Genomic DNA, 17,804 nt, shown 5'->3' with positions numbered 1-17,804 from the left:
ACAGATGGTACTTTTAGTTAGCTTTCCTTCATATAATTTGTCAGGAATCACTTTTTTGAACTGCTAATTCTTTTAAATTATTGTTTGAGTAGCCACATTCAACCATGTCAGATGTTAAACTTTTAGTGTTTCCAGTTACTTCTTTAAACAATGCTAAATCTGGTAACCTAGCCTTTGAGGTGACAAGCTCATGCTTATACCCCCTCACCATGAGTGTTGACAACCATTGGCCACATGTAAGCAAAAACTAAACTGGCAGCAGGAGAGCTCATCCCAGGATGTTGCCAGTTTTTCATTTGTCTGGCAGGGGATCAGTATGCACCCATCTCTTCCTTGGCAGTAATCTAGGCAGATTTGGAAGGTTTTCATCATACTTAACTTGGGGTTCAAAAGCAACGACAACAAAAAAGCAGCTAGGGATCACTAAAACAACACATTTCATACTGAGGGCAATACGGGTCAGTAGGTGAAATGCAGTACAAATTGAAACTAGTGTTTTCTATAAGCACTCAAAGTTGTATGCCTCTATCTTCTCTCCAAATAGGTCCCAAATATGTTACAGAAAAATCTAGGATGGTATTTTCCTCCTTTGACCGCAGCTGAGACTCAGAGGGACTTGAGGTCTTTCTGGTACTATTAGTGAACATCTTTGAATTTTTCTCCTCTGGATGCTCAGTCAGTGCTTCTAGAACTGTGTGCCTCTTTTGGCTACTGTAAAAGGCACAGTGATTTAAGCCTGGAGAAATGTAAATCTGGACAACCAACAACCTCCCGTCTATCCTTCAAATACATATACACACACTTTTTACACATACCAGTTCATTTTCTTATCAAACACAAATACATGGAACAACACAGTAACAAGAAAAGCAAAGAGACCGGGGGTAGATGAGAGGTAACCTACATTTCTTAAGGTGTTTATACTGACCATCCCTCAGCCTTACCTTTACAGGGGGATTCTCTCTTAAGTCAGGTTGCAGTGTTTAAAAAGCTATGCAATTTGCTACTGTGTTACTCAGTTTCCAAAAGCCACAATTTACTCAATTCACCTGTTCTGAATCTTTCTTGATTCTCAAAGGAGACTGTCTCTGATGAGCTCCATCCTTCTGGGTCACAATTCCTTCTGATATGGGGCCTCTCTCTTCTGTGAAGGTCTCTATTCTAGTCTTCCTGAAGCAGCTTGACGTACCCTTCTTTCTCTGCATGTTCAAATGGCCACAATGATGTCACTCTCAGCTGTTTCTAAGCTGGTTCCTAACCTCAAGACTAAGGGAATGACTAAGCTGGAATCAGTAACCTTGTCTTTAAAAGGTCAGACTATTTTGAACCATCACCACCACCACAGACATAATGCAGTCAACCTGTTTAACAGACAGGTATAAATTAAATATGGGCATACTAAACATGTGTTCTGAGTAAAAGAGACTTATAAAAGATGGAACATTGTTTGCCAAGATTCAAAAAAGTTTTAACTTTGAAATTTCATTACACTTTGTCTGTTGAGAATGGTAGACATTTTTAAAGCTACTAGTGAACTCTCAAAACTCAATTCGGCAGGCTTTCCTCTGACCTCATCTTCCTTGACCACTAGGCCTTAGAGACCAAAGGCTGGAGGGGCCGAAGTTCTGATGTCCAAAAGAAGGAGACGAAGGGTGTCCCAGCTCCAGGAGAGAGAGGAGAGGAGAGAGAGAAAGAGACTAGCATTTGATACAACTGTCCCTCTAACCTTCCATTCCTATCCTGGCTTCTCTGACACCCACAATGCCAAGTTAGTTTTGCTCTCATTCCTTTCCTGTTCCCTCAGGTAGTTTATTCATGCCAAGTGCCTGCAGTTATCACCTGCGTGTGGTTTCTTGGTATTAGTTGGGAGTTGCAAGTAATAGAAACCTAACTTGAACTAGCATAAATTTTACAAACATATTTAAGGATCTTAGGCAAGAATGAAGCTGCCTAAATAAGGAATACTTGGGATCACAGACTCAAACATGTGAGTTTTCTACCAATTTTGTTTTCTTTTTCTGTGTGACTGTTTCATTTTCCTGTGTGCAGACCATTTTGAATTTATATCTCTTTTGTTCCAGAGAGCAGGAAGACTGGGTTGTAATGTCTTGGTCTCAATTGCAGATTTCTAAGTAAGGCTATTGATTGGCTCAGTTTAGGCTTAGGTCTCAAATAAATCAATTTCAGCAGGGGGTACAGTCAAGGGAAAAGGTTAGGTGATCACCTTGGATCAATCAACCATGGCTAGGTGGTCATAAGAACATGATGTCCCTAATGTCACCTCCAGACTTAACCTCCCATCTGAGCACATAAAGAATTTGCTAGATATTGTCACATGCTGCCATCTCCAATTTAACAAGCCTGAAACTGATCTCATAATTTCCCACCCAAACTATAGGCCACCTTTAGTATTTGTGAATGAATAGTATTATCATTCTCTTACCATCCTTGGCCCAAACGTTGAATCATCCTGCCTCATCTCTTTCTCTTCTGAGTGCAGTCATCAATTTGTAAAATAGTATTGATTAATATTTAGTGAATATTTACTGTATACCACTAAATGGTATATGTATTATCTCCTTTAATTCTCAAACAAACCCCGAGATAGATTCTATTGGTAAAGCCATTTTTACAGATTAAGAAATTTAAAAAGTTAGCTTGCTTAAGATCATACAACTACAAAGTAATGGGACTTAGAAGTAAATTTAAGTGTTCAAACTCTGAGCCAAAGCTTTTGTTTTGTTTTGTTTTGTTTTGTTTTGTTTTGTTTTGTTTTTTGAGACCAAGTCTCACTCTGTTGCCCAGACTGGAGTGCAGTGGCTTGGTCTTGGCTCACTGCAACCTCCGCCTCCTGGGTTCAGGTGATCTTCTGCCTCAGCTTCCCGAGTAGCTGGGACTACAGGCGTGTGCCACCACACTCGGCTATTTTTTATTTTGTATTTTTAGTAGAGACAGACTTTCACCATTTGGCCAGGCTGGTCTCAAACTCCTGACCTCAGGTGATCTGCCGGCCTCAGCCTCCAAAAGTGCCGGGATTACAGGTGTAAGCCACAGTGCCCGGCCTAAGCCAAAGCTTTTAACAATCATGCGATACTGTCTTACTGCTTCTCAAACATTTTTGTTACATAATATTTCTGATATCTCATACCCTACAAATCCCTCCCCAATCAGCTTGTACACCCACACAAACAGCCCTGGCACTGCCATTCCCCTACAGCTGGAAAGCTAGAGTCAAGTGTGAGTAGTCCAGACTTTTTCAGGGGTTGCAGTGCTATGTTCCTTGACATTATATGTTAATTTTTAAAACAATGTGTTCATTTTTTTTTTTTTTGAAACAGGTCTCACACCCATCACCCAGGCTGGAGTGCAGTAGTGTGATCATGGTTCACTGCAGCCTTGATTTCCTGGGCTCAGGTGATTCTCCCACCTTAGCCTCTCAATTAGCTGGGACTACAGGCACATGCCACCACTCCCAGCTAATTTTTGTACTTTTTTGTAGAGACAGGGTTTTACCACATTGCCTAGGATGGTCTTAAACTCCTGGGCCCAAGCAATCCTCCTGCCTCGGCTTCCAAAAGTGTTGGGATTACAGGCATGAGTCACAGTGCCCTGCCAGTTTTTTTTTTTTTTTTAAAGTAGTGAAATGTACTAGCTTGTTCTATCTTCCTTTAAATCATTCATTCCTCTGTTATCTTCTATATTTTTCATGACTCACTGGACACTTGCAAAAATTCCAAAGCATAAAATGCTTTAGATGGATATAACCACTTATTATTGGCCTATGTGTTGAATATATCATATTTTCTTTGACTAGATGCGTCTCACTGTTAAGACTATTCCTAGGAAAGACCTTCCCATAATGTGCATCAATTTTCAAGTCTGGTGAACCTTGCAAATCCTCCACCAGGGCACATTTTCCCTTGGAACATGGCAGTGTAGATCTCTTCACACATATAACCATTTGCTGGCCTATGTTGAATTTCTATTGCTTGTGATTAGTAGTTATAGTAGGGGGACTTTAAAATGGTGCCCAATGACCCTCTCCTCCCGATCTTCACTCCTTTGTTTAATTCCTTCCCTCAAGTGTAGGCTGAACCTCATGGCTTGCTTCTACACAATAGGATACAGTAAAGTTGACAGATGTCACTTCCAAGAGTGGTTACAAAAGATGGTGACTGCTGTCTTGCTGGGAGACTCTATCTCATTGTTGGCTTGTACACTTTGATGAAGCAAGCTGCTATGTTAAAGAGGCACATATAGTAAGGGGATGAGCAAGAAGCCAAATCTTCCTATCCACCAATGTAAGCTTGGAAGCAAATCCTTCCCCAGTCAAGACTCGAGATGACCCTGGAAATAAGAAACTCCGTTAGGCCCTTCCTGGATTCCTTGACCCACAGAAATTGTGAGATAATAGTGTTTGTTGTCTTAAGCCACTAGGTTTTATGGATTTTTACTCAGAAACAGATTAATAATATAACAAAATTCAAAACATCAACCTTTCTTCTATTAAACTGATGTAATCATATATTTGACTTCTTGGGAAAAATTATTTTTACAACTGTTTCATTTTATCTGAGTCACATAATAAGCTATTTTTGTCCATCCTTAGCGTGTTTCCAGTTGATGACTTCCAGTATCCTATGCTAGGAACAGGGAAAGAGGCAAATGCAAACATGTGGCTCCTTTTCTCTTAACACTCCAACATTTGAGAAGCTGCAGCAAGTACACATCCAACATAATTACGTGAGCCTTTCAATGTGACTTCTTGCCAATCCAAGGTCCCTCAACTAACATTCTTTCTACCGTCAATTTCTTCATGTAATATTCTTCTTACTAAATACTAAACACATGCTAAAAATTTAAATTTTAAAACTTAAAAATATAGCATATTGTTTAGAAAACTAATGAGAACGGTAGGGAAAAATATCTTTATAATCTGAAATGATTCCAAAATTAATCCCAAAGTGCATACAATTCAGGCTGCCAAATAATCTATTAGTTATCAGTTGTAGTGAATAAATTACCAACTCCTTTTTATGATGTGATGACAACTTTGGCTTTAGTGACCATATTCTCTGTGATAACAAAGAGCAAAGGGGCACCCACTACCTGTTTCCTTAGATGTAAAGTGTTGTACTCCTATTTTCACAAATTACAGAAAGATAATTGTTTTTGTGAATTATTTTCTTGGGAACAGAATTTTTACACTGATCCTGCCTCAAAGGTTTGTATTCTATATAAAGCAATAGCCAAATTTCTGTTTATGGAGAAAATAAACAAATATTTACTGTTTCTCCCTTTTTTCTCCAAGAAGCACCACCTTAAGCCATATATATTTGTGCACCCCCATAAACCATCAAGTGTAATATTGGCCAGTTAGATGATCCTTTTTAGGGGAGAAAAAAGGGTCAGAAGCCAAATAGCATCTGCATGTCAAAAGTACTTTATTTCTCCAAAAAATAAGAAATCTAACTTGAAACTGCATTTTAAAACCAGATACCTTTTAGTATGCATGCAGGTTTCACTAAATAATTCTTTGTCTCAGTCACCCCAAGTATCCAACCCTGAGACCAACCCTTAACACTCCTCACAAAATATATTCCTTGTAATAAATTGCAAAAAGCTTTCATGGGATGGACAATTGGTTAGAGAGGATGAATCTAATCTGTGCCACAGAGTATTTGGCCAACATCAATTCCAGCTCCCACACCACCTGTTATCTTTGGAATTCTGTCTCTGTTTTAAATCATTCTTTCAATGCACATTAGAAAGAAGCACTAAGGAGTGGCAAACCTAATTTGTTGCACTTTTTGTTTTATACCATGGGAAAATATCTACACAAACAGATGCTAATATAAAGACAGTGTTTTTAATAGAATGGTTGGTTTATGTTCCTCCCATTTGCTCAAAGTACTAACACATCATTAACATTCAACACTGAAAAACTTAGATTGACACACACTTTTATTGTCCAACATAAGTGTTAAGGGAAAGACAGCCACAGATTTGCATTCATCTCTTCCCTGTTCCCAGCATAGGATACTAGGAGCCACAGATTGGAAACATTCCAAGGATGAGCAAAAAGAGCTTACTGTTGGACTCATACATAATAATTAAACATAATTTTGCCCAAAAAAGTTGCTGTGAGTCAATCACAAGTAATATTTTAAAATTTAAAATGTTAAGTCACACAGTATTCCTGAATTTACATTTGATCTTTAATTCATAGTCACATTTACAAGCAATATTATCAGGTTGGGCAGTGGTAAAAATCAAATTATGGTTTGAGAGTCTACCAACTTCTTATTACAAAAAAAGATCTCTGTATGAAGAATATTATTTTGTATTAAAACTATCAGTTTTAAACAGCTGTCAGTCGGAAAGAAATTTACAGCAAAGAATGGTAAATGATGTATATCTTCTTTTCCTTAGTTAGGACAACACAATAATTTTTAACCACATACAGTATGAAGGGGCAAATAATTATGTTTCTACATTAAAGGAGGCAAAGTACACAAAAAAGCATGGCAAAAAGCAAAAGCAAAAATAAAACGAGTTTGGATTAAGATCTAGTTTCAAGCCAGTCCCCATCACTTGCTAGTCATGTGGCTTTAAAAAATTAACCTCTGTAGATTCTACATTCCTCTTCCAATAAGCAAGATTCTTTCCAGTTCAAAAAGTTCTATATTCTAAATCCTCCTTCAGATTCAGAAAAGCAACCTACAGTCTATAGCTATTGTACTTTCTGCAGATTTCTGTATTAAATAAAATCTATCTGTAAATGGTTAAGTATATTCTAAAGACAAATTAACAGACATTAATGTAAATTACATTAATAGTACTTTGTTTTGTGGGGCAGGGTACAAGCTGGAGCAGGTATTGGTAAAAGTGAAATTATGGTTTCAGAGTCTACCAAGAGTTCTAATACCTTAATAAATTAAGAGTTTTAAAATTTTTCTTAAAAAACTAAAGAAAATGAGAAGTCAGAGGAATGACATGATGTTATAGAAGGAAAAGGAAAAAAATTAACTTTTCTTTGAGAAAAATATCCCCTAAAACATAGTAGTTTCGAGTAAGTGGGGTTTTAAGTGCAACAGGTGACCTTTAAACTATTTTTCATGAGAGTTTATCAACTGAACTAATTTATACTACATCCAGGTGGATTACATTTTTTCTCATTTTCACTATATATTATTCTTATTTGTTCTACCACTCTCTTCACATTATTTAGGTCTTCTATGACTGTGGTCAAATCATGGTATTTCTAATCAGAAAATCAAAATATGTTACTGCTACTTTCAAGTTCAGGAGGTCAAATTTCAAACATGGAAGTGAGAGGTGAAGCTGCTGGGCTTCTGGGTCAGTGGAGACTTGGAGAACTTTTCTGTCTAGCTAAAGGACTGTAAACATATCAATCAGTGCTCTGTGTCTAGCTAAAAGTTTGTAAACGCACCAATCAGCACTCTGTAAAAATGCACCAATCAGTGCTCTGTGTCTAGCTAAAGATTTGTAAACGCACCAGTCAGCACTCCGTAAAAGTGGACTAATTAGCGCTCTGTAAAATGGACCAATCAGTAGGACGTGGGTGGGGCCAAATAAGGGAATAAAAGCTGGCCACCCGAGCCAGCAGCGGCCATCCGTGGGTGCCCTTCCAGGCTGTGGAAGCTTTCTTTTTTTGCTCTTCACAATAAATCTTGATGCTGCTCACTCTTTGGATCCACACTACCATTATGAGCTGTAACAGTCACTGCAAAGGTCTGCGACTTCACTCCTGAAGTCAGCGAGACCATGAACCCACCAGGAGGAACACGGTGGGCACGCCACCTTTAAGAGCTGTAACACTCTCTGCGAAGGTCTGTGGCTTTACTCCTGAAATCAGCGAGATCATGAACTCACCGGAAGGAAGAAACTCCAGACACAGCTGAACATCTGAAGTAACAAACTCCGGACACACCATCTTTAAGAACTGTAACACTCACCTTGAGGGTCCGCAGCTTCATTCTTGAAGTCAGCAAGACCAAGAACCCACCAGAAGGAATAAATTCTGGACACAGAAGTTAATGTCAATAATTACACAAAAACCCATATAAGAAGTCACTCTGGAACAAGATTTTTAGCCTTTGAGCCCTGAGTCTATTTTTATTGTTAAGTATTTCATGTTTATTTTTTTCTCATCTTCTACAAAAAAGCAGCAGTAAACATGTGATGACCAGCCCTTTGTCAGTTAAACTTTTTCCCCTGGGGCATCAGAGGAATTTTGTATGAGAACTCTCAAAATGCCTTACATACTGCTACGACTAAGATGTTACCCAGATAATCTTACTTTCTTGGTATCATTTATTCACTTTGGGGAGTAAAAAAGCAACCCATAACTGGTAACACTAATCATTGTTTCAGAAAACACAAAATATTCTAGGCTGCATTAAAAGGTATATAGAATGCATAAAGAAAGAGGTACTGGTTTTTGTTTTGACATTAGGCAAATGTTTACTATATTCATTTGGAGGCTCCATAGCAAACAACATAATAAAATAATTTAGAAAGGACTTTAAGTAAAAATTTCAATGATTAGTAGAATTTTAGGAGGCAAGAATTATGCAAAAAGTTAATTTATTATAAAATTTATTTCTATTTTGAAAAGAAATGTATTACTTTTTATACCTTAAGATTTATGAGAAGCTCTCTGAATACAATGATCAGGTACATATATGTTAAAAATAAGCTAAATTTTAAAAACCTGATATTTAAGTTAGATATGTTAAGTCTCCTTTTTGGAGATCCTTAAAACAAATATATTCTTAAATTTCAAAGATATTACATGGGCTTTTGGAACAGAGCAGAGAGACACCCCTCAAAATGCTTTCAAATGCAGTATTAGAATGCTGACAAGATGCAGAAGGCCTGTGATTTCCAGGAATCCACTTAACTTCTCTCTAAACTTTACTTAATGTAGTAAGTAAAGTGGAAAGAATATTTGTCTTCCTCACAGGATGTTGTATCTATTAAATTAAAAAAACATGAACTGTTAATGTGCAAAACAATAATGCAAACATTGTCATAAAACAATCTCTGTTCTCAGTGAGTTTATAATCTAGTAAAAGAGATAATATGAACAATTCTAATACAAGTCAGAATGACTTAAAGACTATAATGGAGGAATAAATAAATAGTGCTATTCACCTCTCACAGAAAAGAAAATGTTGATTTCAATGTGAAGGGTTGGGGACAGAAAAGCCTGCATTTGAGCTGGACTTTGAGGATAAGTAATAGCTCAAGAAGCAACACGATAAGAGTGAAAGGGGCATTAATCCTTGAATCAAAAGCCAGAGCTCTCTTCTACTTCTGCCTCTATCACTCACTAGAAACTAGCAGGAATCCTTTGCGCAGAAGAGGCTGTGGGCATGTGGTCTTGTCTGAGTTGCTATTGTTCACACAGGAAGGGACAGCTCAGTCTACTTGCTGATTTCACAGTGGGCTTAGCTGTTTCTGTCCACCTGTGGACAGAATGCTCCTGATGCATGAGATTCTGGCTTGAATCCTAGTGTTCATGTTCTACTCTCCAACTGGGGAGAATTCCTGCATTAGGATGGTAATCCCTGGTCTTGCCAACTACTAAGTTCTCCTAGAAGACTACAGATGCAAATCAGCCATCCAATTTTAGCTGCTTTAATTAGGTAAGACTCATTGTTTGGCATTCTGCATGATTCCTTTCAAAACTGTACTGGTATTACTATTTAGCCATTTTCAATTTACAGTATTATTAAAAGCTTAAACATTTTTATCTTATTTTCATTTTTAACCTTTAAAGAGAACAGGAAGCAATAACATAATAGGGACAGTCCTATAGCTAGTCCTGCCTCAAGCAGGGAAAATTAGTATATTCCCACCCCGGCTTCCTTAGTTAGCTTGGCATAATATTTTCAGGGCTGAGATTTAGATTTCTGACTTGAAAGTGGGCTAATCTCTTTAAACTTGGATCAGTATTCAGGATCCAAACTTTGCACCTAGAACTAAGGAATACCATTATGATTCATAAAAACATTTCGATCCAGTGGATAAATTGGCAAAGACAAAGGACGGGCCGGGCGCGGTGGCTCACGCTTGTAATCCCAGCACTTTGGGAGGCCAAGGCGGGCGGATCACGAGGTCAGGAGATCGAGACCACGGTGAAACCCTGTCTCTACTAAAAATACAAAAAATTAGCCGGGCGTGGTGGCGGGCGCCTGTAGTCCCAGCTACTCGGAGAGGCTGAGGCAGGAGAATGGCGTGAACCCGGGAGGCGGAGCTTGCAGTGCGCCGAGATTGCGCCACTGCACTCCAGCCTGGGCGACAGAGTGAGACTCCGTCTCAAAAAAAAAAAAAAAAAAAAAAAAGGACGTTCATAGAAGACACTATGACTAGTAAGTATGTAGGGAAAAAAATTAAACCTATTATGAAGACTATAACAATAATAAAATATTCTATCCTAGGAAGAATAGGAAAGAAGAAACTAGAAATCTCATGTATTGCTGGTGGCAATATACCTTGGAATAAGCCTTATAAAAATCTATTTGGCTATAAAATGTTCTCTTTCTATTTCCACCTTAGGAAATTTATAGAAATCTCATAATCTTCTGGTTTCCATCCCTGCTCCTGCCCCCAGCACAATCAGTTTTCAAAACCACAGTGGGAATTATCTGCTTCTTTGTTCAAGACCCTCCAGTGGCTTCTCATTTTACCAGGGTAAAAGGGCAAGTCCTTAGATGACCCATAGGCCCCATGTGATTTCGCTGCTCCCTCTGGGGCCTCATCTCTGCTTCTCTTCCCTGCTCCCTACACTACAGCCACACAAGCCTCCTTGCTGTTCTTGGAACAAGCCAGCCGGACTCCTGCCTTAGGACTTTTGCTCTTGGCATTGCTACTTCAATGCTCTAGACCCACATGGGCTTGCTCCTGCTTCTCCTCACCACTTTGCTCAGTTGTATCTTCCCAGTGAGGCCTGCCTTGACCTACTCAATTCAGAATTTCAATTCGCTACTCTTACCCCTGAACTCAACCCGGATTCTCAATTTCTCCTTACTCTGTTCCTCCTTTTACATATTAGGCAAATTATTTATTATGTTTATGATATGTCTTCCCCACACAAAATGCAAGTTTTACAACAGCAGGGATTTTGTCTGTTTTGTACTCATGCATGCTAAAAACTTAAAATAATAGCACCTGGCACATACACATAGGCAGTCAATAAGTAATGGTTGACTGAATTTTAGAAAAACGTAAATGAGAAATCATGTCTAAAAACAGCAGTTTGCTAATTAAAATCATTGTAGTGGCATGGCTTCTGGATGGATCCCTGTTATCTTTCTGCCTGATTCAATCTTTTGCAGCCAGGTACTCAAAAGAGAAGGAGCCCCAATTGTCTATGTATTGGGTATTCCTGAATGGAGAAGCAACATTGATATTTTTCCTCTCAGGGTGAACAAGGATCCTTTTAGAGTCTTGTTTACTAGTCATATTATAGCGGGGCAGAATTTGAGAAGTGGAGTCTGGTCTTAACAGGTCATCAGAACAGGGTAAATGTCATGTCAACCACAGAAACCTTGATCTGTGGCTAGAGCTCGCACATTTTATGAAGCTCTTCTATCTTCTGTGGCCACCACTGTCCCCTCCCACCCGTTAGAGCAGAGCTACTTCTTCATTATTCTAACTCCTCCAAAGCGGTCACATCAGAAGCAGAGGCTTATCTCTCATTGTGTCCTAGGAAGACATAAGTCTATGTGTGGGACTGATAGGGATCCCAATTATTATGTGCTTACTTTATCTAACACAGTTTGCTAACTTAGAAAACAAGTTATTCTCATCAAGTACATTTTTAAGTTTTAACCCAAACCACATTTAATGTTTAATACTAAACTTAGTGTAACTTTTACTCCCTCCACCTTTTTTTTTTCTAACAGGAGGTAATAATAATATTCTATGTACGAATCCACTACACAAGCAGACACCTCATTTTCTTTCTCCTCTTCTTGGTGGGGAGATAAACTCAAACAGAACATTAACACTGAAAAATTCCCAATATGATCCATCCTGTGAATATCTAAGTCTAATCTAAGACTCATGGAGGAAATGAAAAATGATTGTGGCTCTACCCCAGAAATTCTGATGAATAGATCTTTAGGGAATGCCAGGAATTTGTACTTTAAGAAGCATTCTTGGTGATTTTGATGCTGGTGTTTCATAGAGCCCACTGGCAAAACAGAATATGGAAAGAAGGATGAAAATAATAGAAGCCAACTGGAATTTAAAGATTTGATTCACCATGTAAGACATTATAAGACAGTATAATAAGTAAACATAAACTAGTAGTGGCAAGACATACCTTGACCTATGGCAAGACAATGATGCCCCTTCTGAAACTAAATCATCATATTATTAATAAGCGTATAAGCTGCTAAAAATACATGTAGTCATTGATGGAGGAACAGACTTTAAGTGCTCCTCTGTAGACTTCAATGCTACTAAATATATCATAGATGAAATGTTTGTCTTATGTGAAAAATAAATGAAAGCTCATAAAAATTTCAGATATTTGTAATTATGGCAAGTTTGAGAATGATTCTTGGATAGTCCACACCCTTTACTTTTTCACATCCATGGGAACTGGCTGTGGGTATTACCTAAAATTGCATCTATGGATCAATTTTAGTTTCCTAATTTGTTTTAGGCAGTTTTAACAATAATTTGTTCTGTATTTTCCCAGTAGTTTTCTTTATAAGTATTTAGTATAATGTCTATTTAATTTGTTTCATGGGATTGGACTGGCAAAAATTAAATTAGCTAGTATTCTGAAACAATCATGAAAGGGCCACATTGTCATCATAATAGTGATGACTATGTAGCAACATAGAAAGATGCTTATAATTTTAAAAATTTCAAAAGTATGTACTAAGATTATAATTACATAACATCACACACTATGAAGACAATCATTAACTGGAGTAATGTAGACAGATGGTATATTAGTTTGTTTTTGTGTTGCTATAAAGAAATACCTGAGGCTGGGTCATTTATAAAGAAAAGAGGTTTATTTTGGCTCACAGTTCCGCAGGCTGTATAAGCACAGTACCAACATCTGCTCAGCTTCTGGTGAGGGCCTCAGGAAGCTTACATCATGGTAGAAGGCAAAAGGGGAGCAGGTGTGTCACATGGCAAGAGAGCATGCAAGAGAGGGTGGGTGCAAGAGCGCAAGAATGGGAGTTGTCAGGCTGTCTCATGTGAGCTCTCATGTGAGCTACCAAAGTAAGTGATATGGCCTGGCTCTGTGTCCCCACCCAAATCTCATAATGATTTGTAATCCAAGTTGTAATCCCCGTGTGTTGAGGGAGGGGGCTTGTGGGAGGTAATTTGATCATGGAGGTGGTTTCCCCGTGCTGTTCTCCTGGTAGTGAGTGAGTTCTCATGAGATCTGTTGATTTTATAAGGGGCTTTTCTCACTTTTGCTCTGCACTTTTCTCTCCTGCCACCATGTAAAGAAGGATGTGTTTGCTTCCCCTTCTGTCACAACTGTAAGTTTCCTGAGGCCTCCCTAGCCATGTGGAACTGTGAGTCAACTAAATGTCTTTCATTTATAAGTTACCCAGGTTCAGGCAGTTTTTTATAGCAGCATGAAAATGGACTAATACAGTACATTAAGTGGAGTGCTGCTATAAAGTTACCCAAAAATGTAGAAGCAACTTTGGAACTGGGTAACAAGCAGAGGTTGAAAGTTTGAAGGGCTCAGAAGAAGACAGGAAGGTGTGGGAAAGTTTGGAACTTCCTAGAGACTTGTTGAATGGTTTTGACCAAAATGCTGGTAGTGATAAGGACAATGAACTCCACGCTGAGTTGGTTTCAGATGGAGATGAGTAACTTCTTGGGAACTGGAGCAAAGGTGACTCTTGCTATGCCTTTGCAAAGAGACTGGTGGCATTGTGCCCCTGCCCTAGAGATCTGTAGAACTCTGAACTTGAGAGAGATTATTTAGGGTATCTGGCAGAAGAAATTTCTAAGTGGCAAAGCATTCAAGAGGAGGTAGAACATAAAAGTTTGGAAAATTTGTAGGCTAATGATGCACAAAGAAAAACCCATTTTCTGGGGAGAAATTCAATACTGCTGCAGAAATTTGCTTAAGTAACAAAGAGACGAATGTTAATCACCAAGACAATGGGGGAAAGTCTCTCCAGGACATGTCAGAGAGCTTCATAGCAGCCCCTCCCATCACAGGCCTGGAGGCTTGGAAGAAAAAATGGTTTTGTGGGTTGGGCCCAGGCCCCCTTGCACTGTGCAGCCTTGGGACATGGTGCCCTGAGTCCTGGCTGCTCTAGCCGTGGCTAAAAGGGGCCAAGGTCCAGCTTAGGCCATGGCTTCAGAGGGTGCAAGCCCCAAGCCCTAATGGCTTCCATGTGGTGTTGAGCCTGGGGGTGTACAAAAGTCAGATTTCAGAGGATGTATGGAAATCCCTGGATGTCCAGGCAGAAGTTTGCTGCAGGGGCAGAGCCATCATGGAGAACCTCTGTTAGGGCAGTACAGAAGGGAAATGTGGGGTTGCAGCCCCCACACAGAGGCCTCACTAGGGCACTGCCTAGTGGAGCTGTGAGAAGAGGGCCACCATCCTCCAGACCCCAGAATGGTAGATCCACTGACAGCTTGCAACCATGTGCCTGGAAAAGCCACACTCAATGCCAGCCTATGAAAGCAGCCATGAGGGGGGCTGTACCCTGCAAAGCCACAGAGGTGGAACTGCCCAAAGCCATGGGAGCCCGCCTCTTCCATCAGCATGGCCTGGATGTGAGACATGGGGTCTAAGGAGATCATTTTGGAACTTAAAGGCTCAATGACTGCCCTACTGGATTTCGGACTTGTATGGGGCCTGTAGTAACTTTATTTTGGACAATTTCTCCCACTTGAAATGGCTGTATTTACCCAATGCCTGTACCCCCATTGTATCTAGGAAGTAACTAACTTGTTTTTTATTTTACAGGCTTATAGGCAGAAGGGACTTGCCTTGTCTCAGATGAGACTTTGGACTTGGACTTTTGGGTTAATGCTGGAATGAGTTAAGACTTTGGGGGACTGTTGGGAAGGCATAACTGTGTTTTGAAATGTGAGAAAGATGAGTTTTGGGAGGAGCAAGGGACAGAATGATATGGTCTGGCTCTGAGTCCCCACCTAAATCTCATCTTGAATTGTAATCTGAATTGTAATCCAAAAGTATTCGAGAAGGGACCTCATGGGAGGTGATTAGATCATGGTAGCAGTTCCCCTATGCTGTTCTTGTGATAGTGAGCGAGTTCTCATGAGAGCTGATGATTTTTATAAAGGGCTTCCCCCCTTTTGCTCTGCAATTGTCTCTCCTGCCACCATGTGAAGGACATGTTTGTTTCCCTTTCTTCCGTAATTGTAAGTTTCCTGAGGTCTCCCCAGCTATGTGGAACTGAGTCAATTAAACCTCTTTCCTTTATAAATTACCCAGTCTCAGGCAGTTCTTTACAGCAGCATGAAAATGGACTAATACAGTGAGAACTTACTCATTATCATAGAGATTACATTTCACCATGAGATTTGGAGTGGACAAAACATCTAAACCATATCAAATGGATTTACCTTGCTAGCAAGGCTCACTAACTAGGTAGCATCTGAATACTACTGGCTGCTAGAAGAAGAAGGGGAAAAATACTAGGTGTGCCTTGCCCCACAAGAGGACCACCAGACACAGCTTACGTCTTCCAACTTTCAAGAGACTAACATGTCACATGCCATAAATCCACTATCTATCTCTTGATAATTCCAGCTAACTTTTTACAACTATTGCAATAATAGTACTCTATTTTCTATCTTTCTATAAGTTTTACTTTCACAATTTAAACACTCAATATATCAATAAAAGTAAAAAAAATTCATTCTTCTCTTACACTCTTTATTGTCCCTCAAAGAGGTTCATACATTACCAAAGACACTTCAAGAGAATATTTACTCCTCGTATAATCATTTAAACTCTCTGTGCCTGTTTTCTTATCTATAAAATAGAGGAGTGCTCTGAGTTTGGCCTACATTACAAGGCGGTTGTATGTGAGAAGCTGCATGCATAGAAGGATGGAAAAACCGTAGGATTTAGAGCCACAGAGTAATGGGTTCTATCTAATCCTGGCTCTGAAACTGACCTAGCTGTGTGACGTTGGGCAAGTTATAGCACTTCTCAAGTAGAGGCATATAGGGTATATGTACACACATAGTATCCAAAACAGTGCTTGATATACAATGGGTGCTCAATAAACAATAACTGTTATCATAATTGTCTTCTGTAAACCACAAAGCACTTTAAATGCAATTTGTTAATGATGATATATAGAAAAGGGAGAAAAAGTAGTGAACAAAACTGGTAAGAGAGAAGTGTAGTATTCGGAATGTGAGTATAAGATGTGTTTGAGGAGTGAGTAGCATTGCATGGCTGCAGGATGGGTTTCCTGACAAAAAGAGACAGTCTGATTTTTATTGTCAAGAATATAGAAAACTATGCATAGAGGGCATTTTGAGAAAAATATAACAAAATAGGATCTATGCTGTAAGAAAATCACTGTTTAGAAATGTGGAAGATGGTATAAAGGGAGAAAAACTGGAGGCAAGACAACCATTTGGTTAGGAGGTAACAGTGCATGATACTGATCTATAGCAATGGGGATGAGGCAGAGGGGCTGGATCTCAGAGTCACGGAGAAGAGATAGGAGCCTGTTAACAAGAGTCTAGTGAAGTAAGGGAAAAATCAACAGAGTAAGGGTGGAGGACAACAAATAACCATTTAGATCATCTTCATGAGTAAAGAGAAGTTCCATATGATTTCAAGGCTTCAAGTGGAAGATTTTGAGAAAGTCAACTCCATTGTTCAAGAACAGGGAGAAAGGAGCATATGTGCAAGTGAAGATGAATTCAGGTTTGGACAAGAGAAGTCAAAGGCATTTAAACTGATAACCAATAGGTAGACACCAGAAAGAGACCTGGGCTGCTTATGGAGATTTGGGAGTCATTGCTATAGAGGTCACCATCATAGAGGGAGTCGTCACTACAGAGTGTCATCCCATAGCAATGATGAGAGTTATCCCCAGAGTCATCATCATAAGGGGAATGAATGAGAATCAAAAAGAGATTAGGATTTCCAAAACAATAAATCACAGGAAGGAGCCTTAATAAATGTAACACATTTACACAGGCACTAGTAAGAGAGTAGAGGTTGGCCAAATATTTAAAGCCTCTACCAGCAATGGACTTGAAAAGGAATAATATAGTATGAAAATGAAAGTAACAGTTGTCTACACAAAGTTTATTAATTTATTGAATCTGTGATTTTTACAGCCAATCTACAGAAATAAAAACTAGTAAAATCAATGGGTTCCTTTAGGTATAGAAACTAGAATTGGTCAACTCAATGCCTCTAAATTTGAGCTATGAAATGAAACAAAATCTTTTTTTTTTCCAGACAGAGTCTCTCTCTGTCACCCAGGCTGGAGTGCAGTGGCGCAATCTCTGCTCACTGCAACCTCTGCCTCCTGGACTCAAGCAATTCTTCTGCCTCAGCCTCCTGAGTAGCTGGGACTACAGGCATGCAACACCATGCCTGGCTAATTTTTGTATTTTTAATAGAGATGGGATTTCAACATATTGGCCGGGCTGGTCTTGAACTCCTGACCTCGTGATCTGTCCACCTCGGCCTCCCAAAGTGCTGAAATTACAGGCATGAGCCACCGCGCCTGGCCAAAATCTTCTTTTTATATCAATAAATGTCCAAAGGAGAG

At 39.2% G+C, this 17,804-nt stretch overlaps 1 long non-coding RNA gene across 2 annotated transcripts in view; it reads right to left on the bottom strand.

Moving 5' to 3' along the window:
- Positions 1-9,011, bottom strand: part of LOC134731623 (uncharacterized) — a 124,728-nt gene extending 115,717 nt beyond the window's left edge. For both annotated transcript variants that reach the window (XR_010114053.1, XR_010114054.1), the window contains exon 1: positions 1,050-9,011. This is a non-coding gene — a long non-coding RNA (uncharacterized lncRNA). The remainder of the gene's footprint in view (positions 1-1,049) is intronic.
- Positions 9,012-17,804: the final 8,793 nt, after the last annotated feature.

This window comes from Symphalangus syndactylus, chromosome 10 (genome assembly GCF_028878055.3).
Source record: "Symphalangus syndactylus isolate Jambi chromosome 10, NHGRI_mSymSyn1-v2.1_pri, whole genome shotgun sequence".
In the NCBI taxonomy this organism is placed as follows: domain Eukaryota; kingdom Metazoa; phylum Chordata; class Mammalia; order Primates; family Hylobatidae; genus Symphalangus; species Symphalangus syndactylus.
Note: the sequence above shows the minus strand (reverse complement) of the source record. Positions and strands in the feature narration are given on the sequence as shown.